General features: G+C 43.2%; 1 pseudogene across 1 annotated transcript; it reads right to left on the bottom strand.

Moving 5' to 3' along the window:
• Positions 1-2,372: 2,372 nt before the first annotated feature.
• Positions 2,373-5,110, bottom strand: LOC309606486 (uncharacterized protein C4orf46 homolog pseudogene; annotated as a pseudogene). Its single transcript has one exon. The product of its transcript is annotated as an uncharacterized protein C4orf46 homolog pseudogene (transcript).
• Between the last annotated feature and the right edge of the window lie 18,604 nt (positions 5,111-23,714).

The raw sequence follows: 23,714 nt of genomic DNA, 5'->3' as shown, positions 1-23,714 counted from the left end.
CCTGGAAATTTCTCAAATCCTGTGTTTTCTTTGGGATTTTTGGCCTTGCTCTGCCTAGAGAGTCATTCATTCACTGTGTGTGTGTGTATACATATATGTCAATTTTTTGTATATATATCAATTTATTGTATATGTATGTGTATATATATGCATGTATATTATTATATATATTTGCTACTGGTTTTTAGCACAGCACACTTATTAGACTGAAGTTTAACCTCAACTTTAATTCTACTTTCTCTTTTCATTACCTTTTGTTGTCTTTAGTGGTTTTTAAAAAACTTTTTACTTAAAAATTTTTCATTGAGATGTAATTGATGCATAACATTACACTAGTTTAAGGTGTACAACATAATGATTCAATATTTGTGTGTGTATACATATATCTATCTCTATATATTTCTATATATATATCTTAGTGTTTTTTGAGGTTTAGTTTTTTCTCCCCTGCTAGATTTTAGGTTCCATGAGGATGGGATGGTATTTTTGCATAGTGGTTAAGAGCATATTTTGGGAACCAGACAAACTTGAGCTCAAATTGCACCTCTACCACTCACCAGTTATGTCATGTTTAGCAAGTTACTTAACTTCTCTGGACCTCTGTTCTTCATCTATGAAGTGGAGATAATAATGGACTTTACCTGTGAAGGTGGAAACATGAGAAAGGAAGAGATAATGTATGTAGTGTGTTTAGCAAAATTCCTAGCATATAATAAATGTTCATTAAATGATAGGAATAATAACTGTTGTTATTTTTTTAAGTCCTGTCTCTTCTACAACACACATACTAGAGTCAAGTGTATAGTAGGTGCTTATCCAGCAATTGTGGCTCATCCAGAAATCCACGTATTTATATCAAGAGTTCAGAGGGCAAATCTGAAAAAGAATAACTGAATCACTTTGCTATAAACCTGAAACTAACACAACATTGTAAATAAACTATACTTCAATTTAAAAAAATAAAGAGGTAAGCCCCTGAAAAAAAAAAAGAGTTAAGAGGGCAAGGACAGACCCATGAACAGACTTGCCAAACATTATACATAGTTTAGCTGGGGTCAGTGCCCAGGTCTTCTGAATGCTAGTCTAGAGCTCTTTCCCATTTCCCACGATGTTAAGTAGACCAAGGAAGTGCTCCTGGGAGAAGAAAGGGAGGAGGCTATCTTTTTTTGTTTTAATTAATTAATTAATTAATTTTTGGCTGTGTTGGGTCTTTGTTTCTGTGCGAGGGCTTTCTCTAGTTGTGGCAAGCGGGGGCCACTCTTCATCGCGGTGTGTAGGCCTCTCACTATTGCGGCCTCTCTTGTTGCGGAGCACAGGCTCCAGACACGCAGTCTCAGTAGTTGTGGCTCATGGGCCCAGTTGTTCCGCGGCATGTGGGATCCTCCCAGACCAGGGCTCGAACCCGTGTCCCCTGCATTAGCAGGCAGATTCTCAACCACTATGCCACCAGGGAAGCCCGAAGAGGCTATCTTACTATCACTAAGCAAAGCACACCAGAAGAAAATTATTAATAAGTACCTTATTAGCCACGTTTTCACCCTTGCTATAGATAAGAAAAGGTGGAAGCCAAAGGGAGATTTTTTCCTTAATAGAAGGAGAACTGTTTGAACAGTTAGAGCTGGCCTGGGTTACCCCATAGAGCTCCCTGGTACAGAAGCCCTCAGCCGCAAGCCCGAATGGCCGCTTGCTAGGGAAACTGCGGAGAAAATTTGCAAACCTGCTATGTGTTTGGTCAAGATGACCTGAGGACTTTCCTCCACCACTTTAGCCAGGCTCGTAGCAGACATGCGAGATTGAGAGCAGCAAGCCTGCCGGCCCCGGCCTCTGTCCTCCACCCAACCCCACCACCCTCCCTCCTCCTGTTCAAAGGCCCCTGCTACAGGAGTGCAGGAAGATGGAAGATGTCATAAGATCGTTCAGGTTTTCAAGAATTCTTGTAACTACAGAATATGTCAGTTAGTCCTGGCTTGGCCAGGAGGAAGTTCCGGCATCTGCTCCAGGCTTCTGCTGTCCAAGTTCCCACTGCCAGGAGGCCTCAGCCATATCCCAGACTCCATTAACTATAACCATATTTCACCTACACACAATGAACCCCTAAGATACCAAATCATGCTGTCCCTTTGTCTTCAAAACTACCACAGGATGCGGTCCTGGGAAGGAGTGCAGTCAGTCTCTGCGGATGATCCCCAAGCTCCCTGGTCCCTAAGCCCTACTAATCGCAGCCCCAGTCCCTCGGGGCCCAGCTGCAGATGTGACCTCGGGTCAGCATACTGTGGAGAGAGCTGTGGAGAGCACGGCTAACAAAGGGAGGGAGGGAGGGGCGGGCAGCTACCCAGAGAGATCGAGTCGGAGCCTGACAAATGGAGGGACTTTGTGTGAGATCAGCAAAAGAGGAGACACAGACACTTGACCTGGTTTGGAATTATTGCAAATCCATCAGGCTCTGTGCAAATTGAGACCATAATTCAGATTGTTCATATCGTCACCAGCATCCCCATTTCCATTAAGCCCTGCTGTCCATCTCCCCTGGGCCTGGCTCTGTCCAGCAGCTAATGGAAGGGGTCGAGCTAGCACTAAATTAACAAACCACTCTGGAGGGGTCAGCCCCCAGACAAGCCCTTCCAGCCCAGAGGCCATGGTTAACCTTGAACAGGTTCCTGTCGCTTCTTTCTCAGCCTCAGGTGCAGCTTTGGCAGAAAGATGCTCATTGACAGCGTGTGGTGGACTGAGCTGCAGACCATATGAAGTGGGTTTGAACCCCAACTCTGCATCTCATTAGCTCCATGACCTCAGGTAATTTATATAAACTGGTGAAACCTTGGGTTTCTCATCTGTAAAATGAGAAAGATAAAAGACATACTTGCTCTATATCTGCTTAATACTATGCTGTATCTGGTATTAAGCCAAAGCTGATGATGTAGGTGAAGATGCTTTGAGGTTTATGATATGCTCTGCAAATGTGGGTGCCTATGGATGCTTCCCTGGTTGGCGTCCAGGGACCCTGTGGTGAGTGAGAGCCCAGTATATGTCCAGCTTCTGTCCAGACTGTCCTTGTCTCAGGGTTTGGGGCTCTGTCCTATCCCACTGTGGATCACCCTTCCTCAAGTGAGAGGCTCAACTGAAGTGTGTCAGGTACCATTCGGGCTGGCAGCAAGCGCTCTGAGGCTGGGGTCCCCGCCCTTTACCTGGGGCCCTGCTCAGAGGAAAGGGGAAGTGGGCAAAGATCTTTACTGGGCACTTATGTGACAGGCCCTCCACTGTCTGTTCTCCATGCATTCATAAACTCTACCAGCCTTCACAAAAGACTTCTGAGGTGGAGATCAGAAGTCTTTTGTTTTTTTTTTTTTTTTGGTTTGAATAAAAGTTTATTTTTGTACATTTTAAAAATTGCAATTTTCATGACACATAAGAAGAAGTTTTCTAATATCAAAATAAGCATCTCTTTGGTATAGGAACACACCATATGTGTTATCCTTAGCTTAAAAAAATTAATCAAGAACCATGACCTAATATGCTTAACAAAACTATCCTTTGCCCATCCATGTGTCCCCTTTCACAGGCCCATTGTGGGGCTTGGGAATATAGTTCTGCACATACCTCCTTACCTACAAAGAAGTAAGATACTGTATCAGAGGCGTCCAGAAGTTACACAGCAAGAGAATTAGTTGGTTCAATCACTGACATATACGACACAAACCCACCAAAAAAGAGAGAGAGAGAGGCAGCGCAACGTAAGATACGGGACAAGTAAAATAGAACACTGTCATGAAGATCAAATAATAGGAAAATAATTACATCATTTAAATTTGATGCATTTTTAAAAAGTAACTTGTTTAGAATTATATTTAGAATTTAGAATTATTACTTGCCAAGCTCCAAAAGTAATAATACAGAGCGACAATTTTGATAAGGCACTTCAAAGAGAGCAAACATATAACAACATCAAATATGAGAAATATCCATAAAAGCAGTTTATCTTAGAAAAAAAAAATAGGCATTCTTTCAAGACAGGTTTCAGTAAAAGCTTTTTTGGAAAGCATGATAGAAGGGTGAAAAATATTTATCATATATTTTAAAAAGCTGTCACCAGTTAAAGTTGAAAATCCTCTTTAAAAAAAAATTTTTTTCCTTCAAGTCAATGAGGTTCTGACTCAAATATTTTTTCGAGAAACAATTATAATCTTCATGCTAAAAACAGGAAGAAAAAACAGCTTTAAATTACGTTGTCAACTCTTATTCATCAAACATTTAGTGATTGTTGTGTAACAGACTTCTAGCTGCTGGAAATATAGAAATAACAAGACACAATCGTTGGTTCTAGGGAACTTAGCCTAATGGAGCTGAATCTAACATTGGTCCATACAATAAAGCTCGACTTCAAACTCTGCCATTTTTGGTATCTTCTTGCAAACTGAAGAGAATAATGGTCCACCTAGTTTGCTACTGGTAGCACTGTGGCATTATTAATATTATCTACTGATTAAATTAACTTTCATAGAAGAGTCTTTGAAAGTTTAGAGAACAGAAAGTGTTTAAAGATAAACGGGCCAACATCAAAAATAACATCATATTCTGTTTTCACAAAATGAAGAAAACCAAGAAAAATTTCATCTTCTGTATACAGAACTGCTGGTGATTATCCTATCCACACGGCACATGTGCAAACATCATAAATGAGGTGGTATGGATTATTACAGTCAAATCAGTTGTCAGGCTTCAAGGAATCATAGCCTTCTTTCAAGAGGTCCCGCCATGTTTTAAGGAAACGTGCATTTTCTGTACATTTGAAGGCAAGCTCTTCCACTTGAGCTGATACTGCAGATGCAGCTTCAAGAAGTTTGGTTAATGAAAATGTTGCGTCTCCGATCTGCAGCTCCACCTCCTCCAGCGGGTCCACCGGCCGGCCGCTGTTCCTGTTCGGAACCGGACGGCCCAAACCCCCCGGGGTGCCGGGGGAAGATGCTGAAGACGCGTCTGAAGACGAGGGAGAGGAGGGCGGCGGCTGCGGGGAAAGCCGCAGCTCCTCGGGTCCGCCATGGAGCGGGCTGGGCGGTGGGACGGCACCTCGGCGGCCGAACCGATACAAGAGATCAGAAGTCTTATCCTCACTTTACAGAGGAAGAAAGGGAGGCATAAAGAAATGAATGAAGCAAATGAATTTATTAATTAATTGAATTAAATGAATTAAAGCCTGTAAGTGGGGCCTGGATTTGATTCACTCTGCCCCAAAGCCTACCTCTTCCGACTCCACCTCCTGTCTTTAAATTGACCTTTCCACGCTTTGCCCTGGGGCAGAGCCAGGGATAAGGACCAAGTGGTGGTCCCTCAGGAAGTAGGATTAATTGTTGAGGGAGGTGGGGCTGGGTGGGGCCCTCAGCAGCAGCCCGAGGACTTCACCCTTCTCTGGAGAAACAAGGCAGAAAGATGTGACCCCTGCTTGTTGCACCGGAGTTGGCCTAGCTGGGAGACTAGTGGTGGGTTTGTGTCCATTTGTTCAATCAGTGGCCAACCAGGCCCTGAGTAAGCTCCAAAGGCAGCTGCAGCTACACTAGAGGGGTAGCCATGGTGCCCTCTGCTGGGGTGGCCTCCGGGGGAGTGATGGTCACACGGGGCCCTCCAGACCACAACTAAGGCTCCTGTAAGCAGACGCTGTATAATGCACTGTGCCGGCCCCTCGGGTTCCCTCTTTTCTCTCATTAAATCCTCTGCTGGCTGGAGAGGAATGCCTCCTTCTAGCCTTCCTATGGGGTATTCCTTCTGGTAAACGGTTTACACTGAAGTGTGATGACAGGTAGGAACTCAGTACGTTCATTTTCCTAGTGGGCACTTTTTAATGGAGAAGGGCCTGAAGCCAGCAATGGCTAACTGGACCTAACTCCAGAACGAAGAGTTGGTCCCAGTGGAGGACTGGTCTCCTCCCAGAGGAGCCTGTGGAAGAGTGATCCTTAGACAGGGGATGGGCCAAAGCCTTCCTAAGAATACTGACAGCAGCAAATAACACTCGCTGCTCACAGAGTGTTTCCTGGTGCCAGGCACGTGCTCCTTTAAAATCCTCTGCTAGCAAGCGCCTTGTCCTGTTTGAATTCTGATTCCTGGGAGCTGTGGACTTGGGCAAGCCACTTAACCTCTCTGAGCTTCGGGTCTGGAGATAAGAAGACCTGCCTCATGGAGAACGCGAGATGATTATGTTTGTGTGATGCTTGTAGGGCCCCTGATCCTGTGATCAGCCCATATTAAGCCCTCCATAAGTGATAGCTCTTTCATCATATCCATTTCTTTCTCTGTAAAGTGAGCATGATTTTGTGAGGCCAAGTGAGAAAATGTAGGTTGAAGTGCTTTGTCAATGTTGAGGGCTAAGTGTGAAGTGTTTCTGTTATTAATTTTATTTTGTTATTGTCACCAGAGGGGGTCACAAGCAACCTTCTCCTCTCAGTGTAAGTCCTCACCTGGTGAGGGCAGCTCTCCCACCTTCTGGGTCTGGCTCCACCGAAGTGCAATCCCACGTCATTCCCTCCAGGAACCATGGAATTGTCCCCGGATTGGCCTATGACTCCCGAGATAAGCCACACGGATCAGCCACATCTGAAGGTTATTACCTAGGGTCTGAGATAATTCTTACCAGTGCTCTTCTGGGCCTTTGTCAGAGGGAAAGAATGAGAGTGGATTGTATCTTCCTGCTTCCCAAGAGCCAGCCTTCGGAGAACACTATCTTCTCAGGATCGCTCTTCCCTTCTGTCCTCTCCAAGATTTTACGTACTATCCCTCTGAGCATTCGCAATAACACGCTACCTTGCTGTCCTTCTTTCCTCATTTCATACTTTGTTGGGTAGCTGTTCTGATTTTTGCAGGCCCTACTCAAATGCATTGGGGTATAAAGGAAAAAGTTAAGAAGTTAGTATCAGAAAACCCAATGATGACACTTACTAGCTGGCTGATTTTGGGAAAATCACTTAACTCCTTTGAGCCTCTGTTTTCATTTGGTAAAATGGAAGAGATAGTCAAATGAGATAATAGGTGTAAAACTGCCTTGTAAATAGTAAGTGCCAACAAAACTAGTTACAAGTCCTATGGTCTCTGAGTCCTCTTCTTTCTTGGCCCAGTGCTATTCTTCCTTGATACTCAATAAAAGGGAGGAAGAGAAAAGCCAGCACTTATTTAGAAACCACCAAGTGCCAGGTGCTTTGACATATCTTATTCATTTAATAAGCTTTATTGTCTACATTATAGAGATGAGGAAAACGTAGGCTTAGTTAACTGTTTTTGTTCAACATCATACAATTGATACTCAGAGGATTTGAATTTGAATCTGTGTGACCTTAGAAGTAGGGTATTTCTGCTTGTGGTCACCCCCAGATGGTCCTAATGATCCTAATCCCCAGAATATGAGTGTCACCTTATATGGCAAAAGGGACTTTGCAAATATGCGTAAGTTGCAGATCTTGAGATGGGGCAGTTATTCTGGATTACCCAGGTGGGACAGACGTGTGGATGAAGAATGTCGCCTGCCATATCGGAAAACAAAGGATGTTGTGGCCATCAATGCATCAGCCACTGCAGCCACCCCAGCTGCAGTGCACCCTGAGGGGATTCAGGATGGTGAAAAACTGGATGCTGGTCCTAGATAGTTAAGGTGCATATCAAAGGAATGATTTCAATGAGCCCAAACTCTTGCATCTTCCAATACATAGAAAAGCACTAAATTCATTAACTTGAGATGTCTGGCTTTATTTAATTAACAGTAATCTTTCCATGTTCTGACTACCTGGATTACTTTACAAGGACCCCTATATATCCTGGTTCCTCCCTTACCACTTCAGAGCAGTCCCTCAGAGCTATCCGAGAGGCTGTCTCCCTGGCTTAAGTCCTCAGTACGTCTGCCAAATAAAATATGATTCTCAACTTTTAGGTTGTGCACTGCATTTTTCTTTTCAGTGGACAGATGTAGTCACAAGTGTCTTTGTAGAGAGAAGGTGATGTGAAGGCTGTAGCAGAGAGAGGTTTGAAGATGCTTTCCTGATGGCTTTGAAGATGGAGGAAGTGGCTGTGAGCCAAAGAATGCAAGAAATGCAACTCTAGAAGTTTGAAAAGTTAGGAAATGGATTCTCCCCTAGAACCTCCAGAAGGAACCAGATCTCCTGACACCTTGACTTTAGTGAAACAGATTTTCAACTTCTGGTCTTCAAAATTATAAGAGAATAAATTTGTTTTAAGCCACAAAGTTTGCAATAATTTGTTAGAGTGGCCATAGGAAACTAGTAAACTGCTAAATCATGCCATGTCCTTAGTTCACCATTTTATATTCTCTTTGCTGCCCTAAAGTTCCAAATTATAGATTTCTCCAAACTTTCCTATGCCCTGGAGGATCAGGCAGTCCTTCCTGGTCAAAGCAATTTGCTGAAAAATATTTAATATTTTAATATATACCTACTAGGAGACCACGCTGTGAAAGACATTGTGAAAGATGCCCCAAAATGGTCCTCAAGGAGCCTATTAGTATCTATGGTGCAACCCTAGAACTCAGCACCTCAGAACAATATATATTTTCTGATCTCACACAGTTTCTATGGGTCAGTTGCTATTTAGCAAGTATTGATAAGAGGTTCCGGCTCAGGGTCTCTCATGAGGCTGCAGTCACGATGTCAGCTGGACTACAGTTATCTGAAGGCTTGACTAGGGCTGGAGGATCCACTTTTAAGATGGAAGAAAGTTTAGAATTTAGCATCAGAAAACCCTATTCTGAAATTTCTTTCGTTCTCTAGTAAATGACTCACGGAGTTGTTGGCAAACCTTAGTTTCTTGCTGGTTATCAGCAGGAGACCTCAGTTCCTCACTATGTGGGCCTCTCCATAGGGCTGCTTGAGTGTCTTCATGTCATGGCAGCTGCTTCCCACAGAGAGAGAGAGAGAGCAAAAAGAAGCTGCTGTGCCTTTATGACCTAGTCTTGGAAGTTACATGCCATCACTGTTGTCACATTCTCTTCATCAAAAGCGAATTACTAAGTACAGCCCACATTCAAGGAAAGGAGAATTAGGCTTCACTGAGAATTTGTGGATATATTTTAAAATCATCACAAGGAGTTTACAGTGGAGATGAGGGGCCTGAACATCCCTACACTGGAGGACAATGAAGGGCAGCCTCTAATTATAGGCAGAACTGACCAGAAGCTCCTGTCCTTGGAGCAAAGATCAGGAAAATGAAGGTGTGGACTCCAGGGGTCAGTAAAGACCTCCAGGAGCCAGGCTTGAAAAAACAGTGTAACATTAAAAAACAAACACTACCTCTTTCAAAAATTATTAAAAGCAAGTGGTACACAATATAGACATTTTGAAAATGTAGAATATAAAGAAGAAAAATACAAAATCATGTGGGTAGAAAAGGAGGAGGGGGAGCCTTTCTGAGGGGACAATAGCCATGATCAAAGGCAAGAAGCTGGGAATAAACACGCCACGTGCCTCTGGTTTTCTAACAGAAGCAAAAGGTACTTGTTATATAGAAGGGGCTAGATTTTGTAAACAAATAAACACACAAATGCTCAAATCAGAAATTACTGTTCATTAGAGGCAGGCCCACTCTGCCCAAGCCAGAGGAGTTGGACTATAATTCAGAAGGAGAGGGGCAGGTATTTGAGAAGGATTAGGCCTGGAGATGAGGTTCCACAAGTGACAGTAACTCCATGGGAAGACATAGTGTGTGTGGTGATCATGAGAGATTGGGGGAGAGTGTATTTAGGGGGTCAGGTAGGGGAGCACCAATGTCGGGGGAGGGGTGATGCCGTACACAAACTTGGGGCAGAATAAACAGCACGAAAGGTCCAAGAAGGTGCTGAGATCAGCAGACCAAGGTCAGCCACCAGGTCTGCCTCTATACACAACAGAGAGAGGAACTGTTATCAGGGCAGAATTCTCGACACTGGACACTGGAGGCTAAGTGACTAGGAGGTGAGCTTCTGATAAATGATGGAGCTGGGGTCCAAACAAATAGTCCCTCATGGTTATCTATTTATTTTGCATGATATACCGAGCACTTTCTGTATATCACAATACACCAAGTTTTTAACATCTAGTATCTAATTTCACCCTGACAAAAATTCTATGAGGTATTATTATCTTCTGTATCTGATAGGTAATGTTTTGGCTACTCATAATATACAGCCCAAAATAACTAGCTTAAATACATAAGGATTTATTCTTTCATGTAAAAGAAGCTTACAGCAAGACAGCCCAGGGCTGGTATGGAGGCTCCTCAGAGTTAACAGGGATCCAGGGTCCTCCATCTTTCTGTTTTGTCATCCTCAGTGTATTTCTTTTTCTTCTTGCTCACCTCATGGTCCAATATGGCTGCTTAAGATCTAGTCATCACATCCACATTCTGGGCATCAGGAAGGAAAGAAAGGGGGAAAGACGAAGAGCTTATTTCCCAGCCAAACTAGCTCTTTATAAGCAGCTTCTCTACCAGTTGCACACAGTACTTTTACTTCCATCTTATTGGCCAGATATTAGTCACATGGCTGCTTCTAGCTGCAAAGCTGCTGTGTCTTTTAGCTTTGCACATTTATGCCCAAGAAAAGTCAGTCTACCTCTAAGGATGAAAGGAAGACTGGATATAGGATGGCGTGCAGCAGTTTTTGCCACATGTTTTTTGCATGTGAGGCTCGGGAAGGTCAACAGGCCTAAAACCATGTATTGAATATTAAGCAACAGAACTAGGTCTCAAATCCAGAGTGTCTGACTCTGAAGTTCCAGAGAGAGAAAGAGAACACAGGTGAGAAGGAGAGCAAGAGAAAAAGAGTGTGGGACAAAGTTCATCAGGGCATTTTACTTGGACCTAGGGGTAAATTAGGGAGGCAGAGCCACAGAGAAGTCAGCAGCCCAGTACTATCCCCAGCACCTAATGGGGGGCTCAGTAAATATGAAGCAAATGGAACATAAAATCCTGCAGGCACTTAAGCAATGCTTTAAAAGTCAGCAGAACTGAGAGAGAGCCGTCTTAGTCTTTCATAATTTACATGTTGACTTCTCTCCCACTCTAGTGGAATAATTCATGTTATAGGTGGATGGAAGACCATAGTTAGAAGTGACTAGAGAGGGTCTTAGAGCACTTCAGTTTAGAGATGAAGGAACGAGGATGCCGCTGACTTTGTATGCTGGGCTGCCGGGGTCTCAGGGTGGGGAGGTGGAGTGGAGGGCGGGGGAGGAAAAGGGCAGGCAGAGTGCATTAGTTTGCTATTGCTGCCCAAACAAAATACCACAGACTGGGTGGCTTCAACGAACAGAAGTTTATTTCTCACAGTTCTGGAGGCTGGATGCCCAAGATCGAGGTGTTCGCAGGGTCAGTTTCTGGTGAAGTCTCCCTCCTTGTCTTGCAGGTGGTTGCTTTCTCCCTGGGTCCTCACATGGCCTTTACTCTGTTTATGTACATCCCTGCTGTCTCTTCTTCTAAGGATGTCAGTCCTATTGGATTAGGGTCCTTACTTATGACCTCATTTAATCTTAATTACCTCTGTAAAGACTCTATCTCCAGATACATTCACATTCTGAGGTACTAGGAGTTAGGACTTAAACATATGAATTTTGAGGGAGCCACAATTCAGTTCACAACAGGGAAGGAAACAAAAGACAAGAGAAAGAGGCAAACCTAAGAATCCCAAAGGAGTGGTATTTGAAGGTGAGCTTTCCCCAGTCCTTTGGTGGTGGCTGTGGAGAGTTAAGGGGGGAAGTGTTAAGAGATATCTGGAGAGACCCTTCCAACTGGAAGCTGCCCAGTCGTGGCACAGAGAGGCCAACAGGGGGTGTTGTGGAGTCACCCTTTGCCACAGGTTTCCCAAGTTCTTATCCATGCCCAGCATCAGGGCTCCCTTCTCTTACCCCCTAACACTCTCCTCCTCACTTAACCTTCAGTCACTCCTCAGATTTTGGTTATCCCTACACCTTCTTGTTCATCTGGGAGATGGGGAGGATATAGTTGAAAAGCGATGAACTTGGGTGTCTGACAGACCTAACTGGGACTTCATTTCCCTACTTACTTCATCTCATACATACATTCATGCTTAAAAGGTAACCATTTAAGAAACTGTACATAGTGCATTCCATTGAACTGGTTGGGTCATTCTCAGCTAAACCTTCTCTTTGTCTTTGTAAAAGAATCTATTGAAAATTTTGGGTGGAGAGATTGGTATAATTTTGAATTGTGGTACTTGCAGTGAGTAACCCGGTAAACAGTTCACCTGATAGCATGGTGACAAAGGTGACAGCCTTGACGAAATTTAATTCCTACTTCTGTATCTACAAGGGGCATCGCTCTGATTTTTCCATATCTAGTCAGTCCACCTTGGAGAACTTTATCTTTCTATGGAAGACAATCTTGTATGGTTTTGAACACAGAGTCCAAGTCTTGATCTGCACATTTTATCTTAAATGGGTAGATGTTGTTATAAAGCACCTCCTCTAATCCTCTAAACCTTAATTACCTTTAAGACTATAAAAAACATTGAACTCTACTGCAATCTCTCCATTGCTTCTGCACCAAAGTTCAGGAACGTGGCTGCATGGTCATTCTCTTGACCTTGGGCTACAGAACTGCCTAGTTTTCTGCTTTAGAGAAGTGAATGGAAATTCATACCTATAGTTGGTTGCAGCCAGGAGTGAGGTCTACAAGCTTGTGTTCAAGGTGAGGTTTCGTGGGGAGATGTCGTTGATGGGTGTATGGGCTACGGAAAAACAGTGGAGACATCCACTCCCCACACACACCCAGACTGGACCCTGTGCAAGTGGAATCAGGAAGTTTTTATTTAGAGGATGCTCCAGCAGGCTTGGGTTGGGTAGTATTCCCTCCATTCATGGTTTTGGAATAAGGAAGGGTGGAAAAGCCTCAAGAGCATTTTTCCTTTCTCCTTCACCCCCCCCCCAACCCCAAACTCCCGCCTTTCCCAGTAGAAACTTTATCTAGAAGCCTTCAGTCCTGCAAGTTTCGTGATGTTACTTTAAAGAGCCTCTGGATGTCTGTTGGTTACACACTTGGGATATCTGGTTTATGTTGTGTCTAGTGGCCTCCCCGCTCTGCTTAGCTTAGAAGTCTGGCAGTAATCATCTATTATGCAGAGCGTTTTGCATTTCAAAAGTGCTTGCTAGGTTTTGTAGCAGGTGCTGTCAATGCCCTGCCCATACCCCCTGGCCCTCATCTGCATTCCAGCCGGGCTTCCACTGCCGGTGGCGCCTAGGATACATTGCCTGTTGGCTCTCTCTGGCCACCAGAGCCTGCTATGCCTGCCAGAGCAGCTGGCTGGAAGTACCTGGGAATGAGCAGATGCACCCCAGCCTCCTGTCCCTCAGGCTCTGAAGCACACCCTCTACACTGGGGCCAGAGGTCCTAGTAGGACGGCGCCTGGGTTTCTTCCCTCCCCACCTCACTTCCCCATTACCCTACTGATGTTTCCTGAGGTCACTTCTAAAGAAAAACTATTTCTCTACTTACATCACTTCTGATACCAAGTGTGTGGGGAACATTTCTCCCCACGCCAACCAGTTTCCAACTCCCTGGACACCAGCTGGGTGTCCTATAACTTAATTCAATTCTGACCCTAACTACCTGGAGTCAGTGTCGGACCCCGCAGGTTAAGGACCCCGTCCCACAAGACTGCCCCCACTTCAGAGGCCAGTTGCAAGCAGTGGGTCCTCAGGGTTCCCACACTTCTGTCTGACTTGGCTACAGAGGCAGGGGTTCCTATAACACCCCGCCCACCCCGCTCTACTCTCTCCCCCACCCCCTGCTCCAGTTTTGATTATTTGCTGAAATGCATCAAAAAACTCATGGGAAGATTTACTTACATTTGCCCATTTATTGTAAAGGATCCAGATGAACACCCAGATGAAGAGATAAATAGGGCAAAGTCTAGAAGGATCTTGAGTGCAGGAGTTTCTGTCCCCATGGAGTTGGGGTGCACTGCCCTCCTGCCATGTGTTCAACAGCTTGTAAGCTCTCTAAAACCCATAGTTTAGGGATTTTTTATGGAGACTTCATCATGTAGGTGTGATTGATTATTGACTCCGTCTCCAGTTCCTCTCCCCTGCCCTGAGAATGAAGATGGGGCTGAAAGTTCCAAGCTTCTAATTACGGCTTGGCCTTTCTGGTGACCAGCACCCGTCCTGAAGCCATCCAAGAGCCCACTGAGAGTCACCTCATTAGAACAAAAGATGCTCCTATCATCCAGGAAATTCCAAAGGATTCAGTAGCTCTGCGTAAGATGCTCCTAGCATCCCTATCACTCAGGAAATTACAAGGATTTTAGGGGCTCTGTGTCAGGAACCAGGATCAAAGACCAGATATTAAAACAAAAGATGTTTCTAGTACCCTTGTCACTCAGGAAATTACAAGGGTTTTGGAACTCTTTGTCGAGAACTGAGGACAGAGACCAAATATATATTTCTCACTATGTCACAATCTCCCAAATAAACTACTTGCTGGAGTAACTCAAACCAACGTAGATTCCCATGACTGAGTGCCAGACACTATACGAGGTGCCTGTGACACTACCTGGGGCTACACAGCACAGTGGTCAAGGTCACAGCCTTCAGAACCCAACTGCCCAGGGTTCACAGTCTCAAGGTCACCCTCTAGTAGTTGTGTGATCTTGGACAACTTACTTAATACTCTTTGTGTCTTGCTTTCCTCATTTATTTTTATTTATTTATTTTTAGTTTCATTGGGTCTTCGTTGCTGCGCGCGGGCTTTCTCTAGTTGCGGCGAACGGGGGCTACTCTTTGTTGTGGTGTGCGGGTTTCTCATTGCGGTGGCTTCTCTTGTTGAAGAGCATGGGCTCTACGCGCGCGGGCTCAGTAATTGTGGCTCACAGGCTCTAGAGCACAGGCTCAGTAGTTGTGGCGCACGGGCTTAGTTGCTCCGCAGGATGTGGGATCTTCCGGGAGCAGGGCTCAAACCTGTGTCCCCTGCATTGGCAGGCAGATTCTTAACCCTGCGCCACCAGGGAAGTCCCTTGCTTTCCTTATTTATAAAAATAAAGCAATAGTCTCAATTTCATAGGATTGTTGTGAATATTAAATAAAATATTGTATGAAAAGCACTCACAGTAATGTCTGGCACATAGTAAGCTGTTAATATTATAATAATTACCACTATTATCTCAACCAATGGCACTACCTTTCCCAGAGCTCTTCGATTCAGAAATCTTGAGGTTGTTCTTTTTTGTTTGTTTGTTTTTAATTTGTTTATTTATTTATTTATTTTTATTTTTGGCTGTGTTGGGTCTTCGTTTCTGTGCGAGGGCTTTCTCTAGTTGTGGCGAGCGGGGCCACTCTTCATCGCGGTGCGTGGGTCTCTCACTGTCGCAGCCTCTCTTGTTGCAGAGCCCAGGCTCCAGACGCGCAGGCTCAGTAGTTGTGGCTCACGGGCCTAGTTGCTCCGTGGCATGTGGGATCCTCCCAGGCCAGGGCTCAAACCCGTATCCCCTGCATTGGCAGGCAGATTCTCAACCACTGCGCCACCAGGGAAGCCCTGTTCTTTTTTTTTTTAATTGAAGTATAGTTTGTTTACAATATTGTGTTAATTTCAGGTGTACAGCAAAGTGATTCAGTTATACATATATTATTTTTCAGATTCTTTTCCATTATAGGTTATTATAAGATATTGAATATAGTTCCCTGTGCTATAGTAGAACCTTGTTGTTTATCTATTTTATATATAGTAGTTTGTATCTGATAATCCCAAACTTGTAATTTATGCCTCCCTCCCTTTTCCGTTTGGTAACCGTAAGTTTGTTTTCTATGACTGTGAGTCTGTTTCTCTTCTGTAAATAAGTTAATTTGTATTATATTTTAGATTCTACATATGAGTGATACCATATGATGTTTGTCTTTCTCTGTCTGATTTACTTCCCTTAGTATGATAATTTCTAGGTCCATCCATGTTGCTGCAAAGGGCATTATTTCATTCTTTTTTATGGCTGAGTAATATTCCATTGTATATATGTACCACATCTTTTATATCCGTTCATCTGTTGCTGGGCATTTAGGTAGCTTCCATGTCTTGGCTTTTGTAAATAGTGCTGTTATGAACATTGGGGTGCATGTATCTTTTCAAATTAGAGTTTTCATCTTTTCCAGATATATGCCCAGGAATGGAATTGCTGGATGATATGGTAACTATTTTTGGTTTTTTAAGGAACCTCCATAGTGTTTTCCATAGTGGCAGTACCAATTTACATTCCCACCAACAGTGTAGGAGGGTTCCTTTTCTCCACACCCTACCCTCTCCAGTATTTATGATTTGTAGACTTTTTGATGATGGCCATTCTAACTGGTGTGAGGTGATACCTCATTGTAGTTTTGATTTGCATTTCTCTAATAATTAGTGATGTTGAGCATCTTTCCATGTGCCATTTGACCATCTGTATGTCTGCTTTGGAGGAATGTCTATTTAGGTCTTCTGCCCATTTTTAATTGGGTTGTTTGTTTTTCTGATATTAAGCTATACGATCAAGGTTGTGCTTAGTGCTTCTCTCTCCCCTTAAAGCCTCATGACCAAGTCTGGTCAACCTGTCCTCTCCATATCGCTCAGATTCACCCAATGTGCCCCATCCATACTTTTTGCCACCACATGCACTCTCTCCTGGATTGCAGTGACAGCCTCCTCACTGGTCCCTGCACCTCTGGAGTGTCCTCTGATCACCCATTCTTCACATCACAGCCCAAGCCATCTTTCTGAAAAGCAGATCTCATGTCACTTCCCTACCTAAACCTGTTCTGGGACATCCCATTTTCCTCAGGAGAAAATCCAAGCTCCTGCCTTTGCATGAAGGACCCTACAAAATCCTCCAGACCTGATCCCGCTGGTCCCCCAGCCTTGCCCCTCCTTATTCTACCTTGCTCGGTGCATGTAGTCCCATTACACTGTCTCTAGCTTCCCACACACACCACGGGGCTTCACATGTTTGTGCCTTTGCTCCTGTTGGTTGTGCTACCTGAAATACCTTTCCCATCTTTCTTCATCTGGATACTATTTATTTTCTGAACTCACTTCAGATGTCTCCTCTTTCAGGAAGGCTTCCTGGATGCCCAGGCTCTGCCTAGTGGTCCTCGTCTCTTCTGTGGTACTTCGTACACCCCAAAATCACCACGTACCATTCTATAGAAGTATTACCTATTTGTTTTTCCGGTTAAATGGCAAACTCTCTTAAGACAGAATCTGAGTCTAATTCATCTTTTATCTCCAAAATCCCCAGTGCTTGTCACTTAATCTGCGTTCTGTATATTTTTGTTGGGGTGAACTGATAGGGAGACAGAAAACCTGGCAGAGAAGGCAGTACACAGACAGGGCTTAAAAAAGGGGCCGCTAAAGTGGGACAGACAAGCCTCCCTGTCCAGTGCAGACAGCTCAAACGCAAGTGACATTCTCTCCTCCAGCGGCCCTACCATCCCTGCCCCCGTAGGGCTCCAATTCGGCTCAAAGCAGCTTCTGGCTCACAGTGTCCTGTTGTTCTCTGTGCAGTAGAGATTATTTACTGTCACCTTGTTTTCGGGCCCAGGACGCTCTGCCTGCTCTTGGAGGTCAGTGACTGCTCAGAGGCCCACAGAGACAAACCGCCATCTGGGGGCTGGGCCTGCATGGAAGGGTTTTTTTTTTGGTCACGCCATGCAGCATGTGGGATCTTAGTTCTCTGACCAGTGATCAAACCCGCACCCCGTGCACTGGAAGTGCGGAGTCTTAACTGGACCGCCAGGGAAGTTCCTGCTGGGGAGGGTTTTGATAGAAACATGAGAAACGCAGATCAGGCTCATGTCCTTGCCTGGGGAGCTCACTGGTTATTGTTCCAGCCTCAGTGTTTGGAAATGTCAGACTCAGGCTGACTCTTCCCTCCTCTGGCTTCACCACAGGGGTCAGAAAGGCACTGTACCCGCCCAGGAGGTTTTGGAAGGGGCTACAGTCTCTGGCTGTCTCTGCAGTCTGGGGACACCGCAAGCCACTTGTGTTTCTGATTTCCGAACATTTCCACGGGGACCATAGGGGAGGGGTGTGGAGTTCAGCATAGTTTACTTGGTGATATTGCCTGGGCAGAATGAATGTCATGGGCTCCCAGATGTCCTGCAGCATCTGGCCCGGCTGGGCTCTGCCCCTAGAGGGAACAAGCTTGCCCTCTATCAGGTGTAGTCGTGGCCTTGATCCTGGCCTTTCCACTGCTAGGTATGGCCTTTACCTGATTTGGGGCTCCAGCTTAGACACTTGAGGTCTGGTATTATGGTTTCTTATTCACTTTTTTCTCAAAAATGTTTATTGGGGGCCCCTATGTGTTAGCTAACTGGGAAGCAAAAGTATGGTCCCTCCCCTAAGGAGTCATGGTTCAGTTGGTAAGAGAGAGAAAAATAACAATGAGACGTCAGTGCTAACAGACCTAGGACAAGATTCCTGGAGAGCACAGAGGAGGGAGTGACTGACTCTGCTTGTCAAGAGAGGTGGTGACCTGAACTTGCTCCTCAAGAAGGGGCAGGAATTCACCAGGGGACTGTACCGTCCATGGTGCCGAGCGGCCAGCCCATCACTGACGCTCACTAAGCAGCAGCTCTCCACTCCCACCGTTTCCTAGATTCCAGTGACACTCAGCAGTACTCACGCAGTGGGAAGTGCCCTATTACTTCATCACCTGCAACTCACAGCATTCACAGCCCACCAAAATCCTTTTCTTTCTTTTAACTACTTCAACCTCAGAGAAGATCCCAGCCTGGATCAAAGTTCAAGTTGGTCCTCAGCTTTAAATACATCAGATCCATCCTTAGTAAAGACTGAGACATTAGCCAGAAGATGCCCTACAGTCTCTGATACCAAAGCTGCATTTACTTCTCTTGGCTCCCAAAGGTCCAGAACATCAGCAGGGTTGGAGATAAAGGGAGCCCAATGTCTTTAAACCCCTTGCAGCTTGGTGGAGCTGCTCTATAAACAGTGAAATGCACACACTGGAAGAGTCGAGCCTCGGCTTCACGTGGACTGTCAGAAGGAGCTGGAGAAGCCAGCCAGGGCTGTAATTAACAGGACCTGTAATTGTGCCATAAATAAGAGCCCAGGCACTGACAACTATTGTTATTGAAATGTCATGTTTTGAATGCAAAAATACAGTTGAAATGTAGAGAAGCTGGGTGATATTAATGTATGCAAATATGCTTTAATTAAAGCTCAGCAGCCACTGGCTTAAAGTAAAGGACTTGATTTAAATACTTAAGCAAATATTATAATGGCTCCTAGGATAGGCGACAAAAATGGTAAATGACACTGCAAACACCACCAGGAACTATTGACTCCCAGACCCCCCTGTGTGTACGATGTTGACGAAGTAAACCCAGTGGTTCCCAGAACAGGGATTCTCCAGATTGATCTCTGGGACATCTGAGGGAACGTGGTCTCTCAGAGGGCAGGTCCAACGGGGTATTAATGGAGCAATGATGACATTTGACTGAAATGGTCTGTTGACCAGCTGTCTCCCCCAGCTGACCTTTGGCCATCTGAGGGCAGCAGTCGTGTTGACTCATCCTACTGATTCATCCCTCCATTCCTGGCACTTGGCTCCATGCCCTGCACATGGGTAGCCCTCAATATATAGTTGTTGAGATGAACTTTGCATTTTTACCTCTGGAACAATCAATATTCACTGAGGAAATCTGACAACCACTTATGGATCTCAAGGTCCATGCCCCCTCTGCCACCTGGGCAACGCTGCCTTCTTAAATGTACAGACAATCTCTACGTCCCTGTGTTTTCTGGCTGGAATCCCAGCTGTCTACCTTCTCAGCAAGGAGAATGGATCGCTGCTGTGCCTTCCTATAGAGGCTGTGTGCTCATTAGCAGATGTCTTAATTTTATGAATCAGTAAAGGCAGATCTTGAGGGGCCTGGGTCCTTCCTATGACATTTAATATTATTAAATTCAAATATGCTTATGGGAAGTAAAATCAGTTATTATTCTTTAGTAAGCAGGCATTATTTCAATGAGGGTAGAAGGAGTTAGTCCAAAAAATAATGTTTAGATTTGATGGAATATGTATAAATAGGGTCTCAATCTATAAAATTTACCAATCCATAATGCTAAAGACATTATAAATATGTAGTGATGCTATAAGAAAAATTATATAGTAATTTTTGTGTCAGACTCAGGGTGGGAGAAGAGAAACCATGTTTTTGGGGATGATACATCCTTAATCTTTTGCAATCACGTCATCCTGTTAGTGCTTTCGTCAAAGTCCAAAGAATATAGGGCCAAATGAATAGTGGCCCTGGACCACTGTTAATGAATTTAGTAACTGTTAGTGGTCACTGTTAATGGTCATTAGCAGACTGGTGATGTCATATATTGAGCACTTACTATTCACTAGGTATTTAACTAACAGCACCTCACTTTATCTGCATGATAGCCATATATTGTAGATATTATAGACATGGTAGATATTGTAACTGATAAGGAAACTATGAATCATTAAGTAATTTTCCAACATCGTTCTTTTATTTTTGAGAGCCAAACACTATATGCTTCAAGGAGACCAGGTTACTACAGAGCCATACCTATGCAGTAGTTCCAAAGCCTCATCAAACCATGACGACTCTCCGAAGTCTTACAGTTAGTAAGTAGTAAAAGTAGATTAAAAATAAAATACAATCTATCTCTATCTTTCAACTTGTGTTTAGATTACTTAATTTAATATTATTATTAATAAGGTTGGATTTACATTTACCATGTCAATATTCTTTTTCTGTTGTCCCTTCTATTTTTGGTTCCCTTATTAACTCTTTAATTACTCCTTTTGGATTATTATTATTATTATTTTAGTATTCCATTTTAATTTATCTATCAGCTTTTCCACTATCCCCTTTGTATTTTTTTTTTTACTAGTTGCTCTAAGGATTACAAAGTACATACCTAACCATTTACTGTATAGTTAGAATTAATATTTTACCACTTCAAATAAAATGGAAAAACATTAGAACCATATAGGTCTCTTTGTTTTAATTGTTTTATATATCACCTCTACATACATTGAAAACCCCACCAAATAACATTATAATTTCCACTTTCAACTTTCAATACTTTAAAGACCTTAAGAGGAGAAAAATATTTTTTATATTTATCCAGATATACTTCCTTTAACAGTTCTTTTATAGCAGGTCTGCTGGTTATGAATTCTCTGAGTTTTCTTTCATCTGAGAATATCTTTGTTTGACCTTCATTTATAAAGAATATTTTTGCTAGCATAGAATTATGAGTTGACAGTTTTATCTTTCAGTACTTTAAATGTTGTTCCACTGTCTTCTGGCCTCCATGGTTTCTTATGAGAAATCCATCATATTTTAAATAATTGGTTTCCCTATAATAACATTTTTGTATAGCTACTTTCATTATTTTTTCTTTATTTCTGTTCTTCAGTAGTTTGGTTATTATGTGTCTAGGCATGGTTTTGTATGAATTTGTCTTCCTTAGGGCTTGCTGAGCTTCCTGCATCTGTAAATTTATATCTTTCACCAAATCTGGGAAATTTTCAGTCGCTATTTCTTCGAACAGCCTTTCTCCTCTCCTCATGGGACACTAACAAATTTTTCATATTGTTTCGCAAGTCTGTGATGCTCTGTTCATTTGTTTGTTTTAATTTCTCTCTGTTTCTCAGATTGGGAAATTTCTATTGCTCTATCTCCAAGTTCTATTGAGGCCATCCAGTGGGAAAATTATTTTTAAAGTTTCAGATGTTTTATTTTTCAGTTCTAAAATTTCCATTTGGTTCTTTTCTTATGATCTCTACTTCTCTTCTGAGAACTTGTTTTCCATCCTTTTCAAGTGTGTTTACCTTTACCTCATGCAAGATAATTCTAATAATTGTTTGAAAGCCTTTCAAGTCTCTGTCTGATAATTCCAGTATCCAGATCAGCTGTAGGTTAGTGTCTGATGATAGTCTTTTCCCTTGAGATTAGGTCACATTTTTCTGCTTCTTTGTCGAGTAATATTGGATTGTATCCTGGATGGTATAAATGCTATGTTGTGCATACTCCATAATGATTAAAACCCTCTAGAGAGGGTTGATTTATTTTTATTTGTTCTATTTTAGTTTAGATCAGTTAGGCTCAGATTGTAAGTTTTATCTTACCTTCTGTGGGTGGTGATTCATATTTCAGCTCAGTTCTCAACACCCTTGTTATAAGGTCCCATGCATGTGCAGTTTAGTGGTGTCCTGGGACTTGTGTGTGTTCATACACAGAATTAGAAGATTTTCTTCTCCAGCTCTCTCGTCTCCAATTTTCCCCTCACACTCTCTAGTTCCAGAAAAGTGGTGTTTCAATCAGAGTTTTAGCTGCACATGCCACCAGCAGGGTACAACTCCAGGTGGGGGCCATGCTCAGGGCAATGCTGTGAGAGAAAAGGGAAAGAAATGCCCAGGAACTCATCTTCAGATGGTTTGCATCTCCTAGTGTTAATTTCTCTTTGCAATCTGCTTGTTGTGGTTTACTTTAGGGTCTTCAGAGAGTTGCTTTTTGTACTTGGTTCCTAGTTTTTAGTTGTAATCAGTGGGAGAGAGAGAGAGAGGCTTTCCCAGGCTTGCTCCATCTTGGAATGTCCTTACAGTAAAGGTAGGGTTTGAAGCCAAGATTGTTTGACCATTAAGCTTCCATTTTTCCACATATCACACAGCCTCCTATTCCTATGCTTTTAAAATTCATGACTACCAAATTGGTCAGAAAATTATCCACGAAGCTTCAGCTGCTTTCTCTACCTTTGTACACAGTGCTTCTGATTCAGTTATGGAGGCAGAACCAGCAGAGGCCAGCAGTTAGTTTATCATTACCAGAGAAACTAATTACATGATGATTGGCTTTTCTTATGGATGACAACAGCACTCTCCCACCCCTAACCCAAACAACACACAATTGTCCTGAGAACCCTTGATTTGTTTGTGTTTTATGGCTATGGCCAGAGGCAGGAAGAACCTGAGGAAAAAAAGAAAGTAAAAGAGGGAGTGGAGTAATTGCAGAACCATGTGCGAACAAAACCTTCTTTTCATATTTCATTCCGTAAAAGAAGCACAAGAAATGCAAACAAGTGAAGTAAAATCCCCCAAGGGAAATGGATTTAATTATCAAACAATTCTGCCAAAAGAATCTGAAAAATAACTAATACCAGTACACTGAGCTTCAAACACACACACACACACACACACACACACACACACATGGCTGTGGAAGACAGATGATCAAGCAAGAAAGAGGAGAGAGAGTCCTGTATATTTATAATTCATAGTTTCAGGGGCAATGCTCCATTTTGAGTGTGAGTGTGTACCTTTGTGTGTGTGTTTGTAGGTTTTTTTCCTCTTAAAAGTTTATACAGTATAGTTAACTGCACATATTTTACTGTTTCAATTAGCAAAGATTACTATTTGTTTCTCTTTCTTTTTAAGCACTGAGGCAGTAATTACACTCACGATGAGAGAGTTTTGCAGGCCACTTTCTCATTTTGCAGGCACTCCATGAACAAAATACAATAATAAACCATTACGAAATAAAGTTGGCCCATTGGAGAGCACTGGCCTCTCCTAACACACAGGCCATTAAAGGTGGATTGTGGAAGAGGATCAGCAAGCAACCATCATAAATGTATCATCAGGCAAATTAGCAAAACATTTACTACTCAATGGTGGGAGAAAGTCCTTTCCAATAACTTTCCCTAACGCCACCATAATT

Source organism: Balaenoptera borealis (genome assembly GCF_965194805.1).
Source record: "Balaenoptera borealis genome assembly, chromosome: 11".
In the NCBI taxonomy this organism is placed as follows: domain Eukaryota; kingdom Metazoa; phylum Chordata; class Mammalia; order Artiodactyla; family Balaenopteridae; genus Balaenoptera; species Balaenoptera borealis.
Note: the sequence above shows the minus strand (reverse complement) of the source record. Positions and strands in the feature narration are given on the sequence as shown.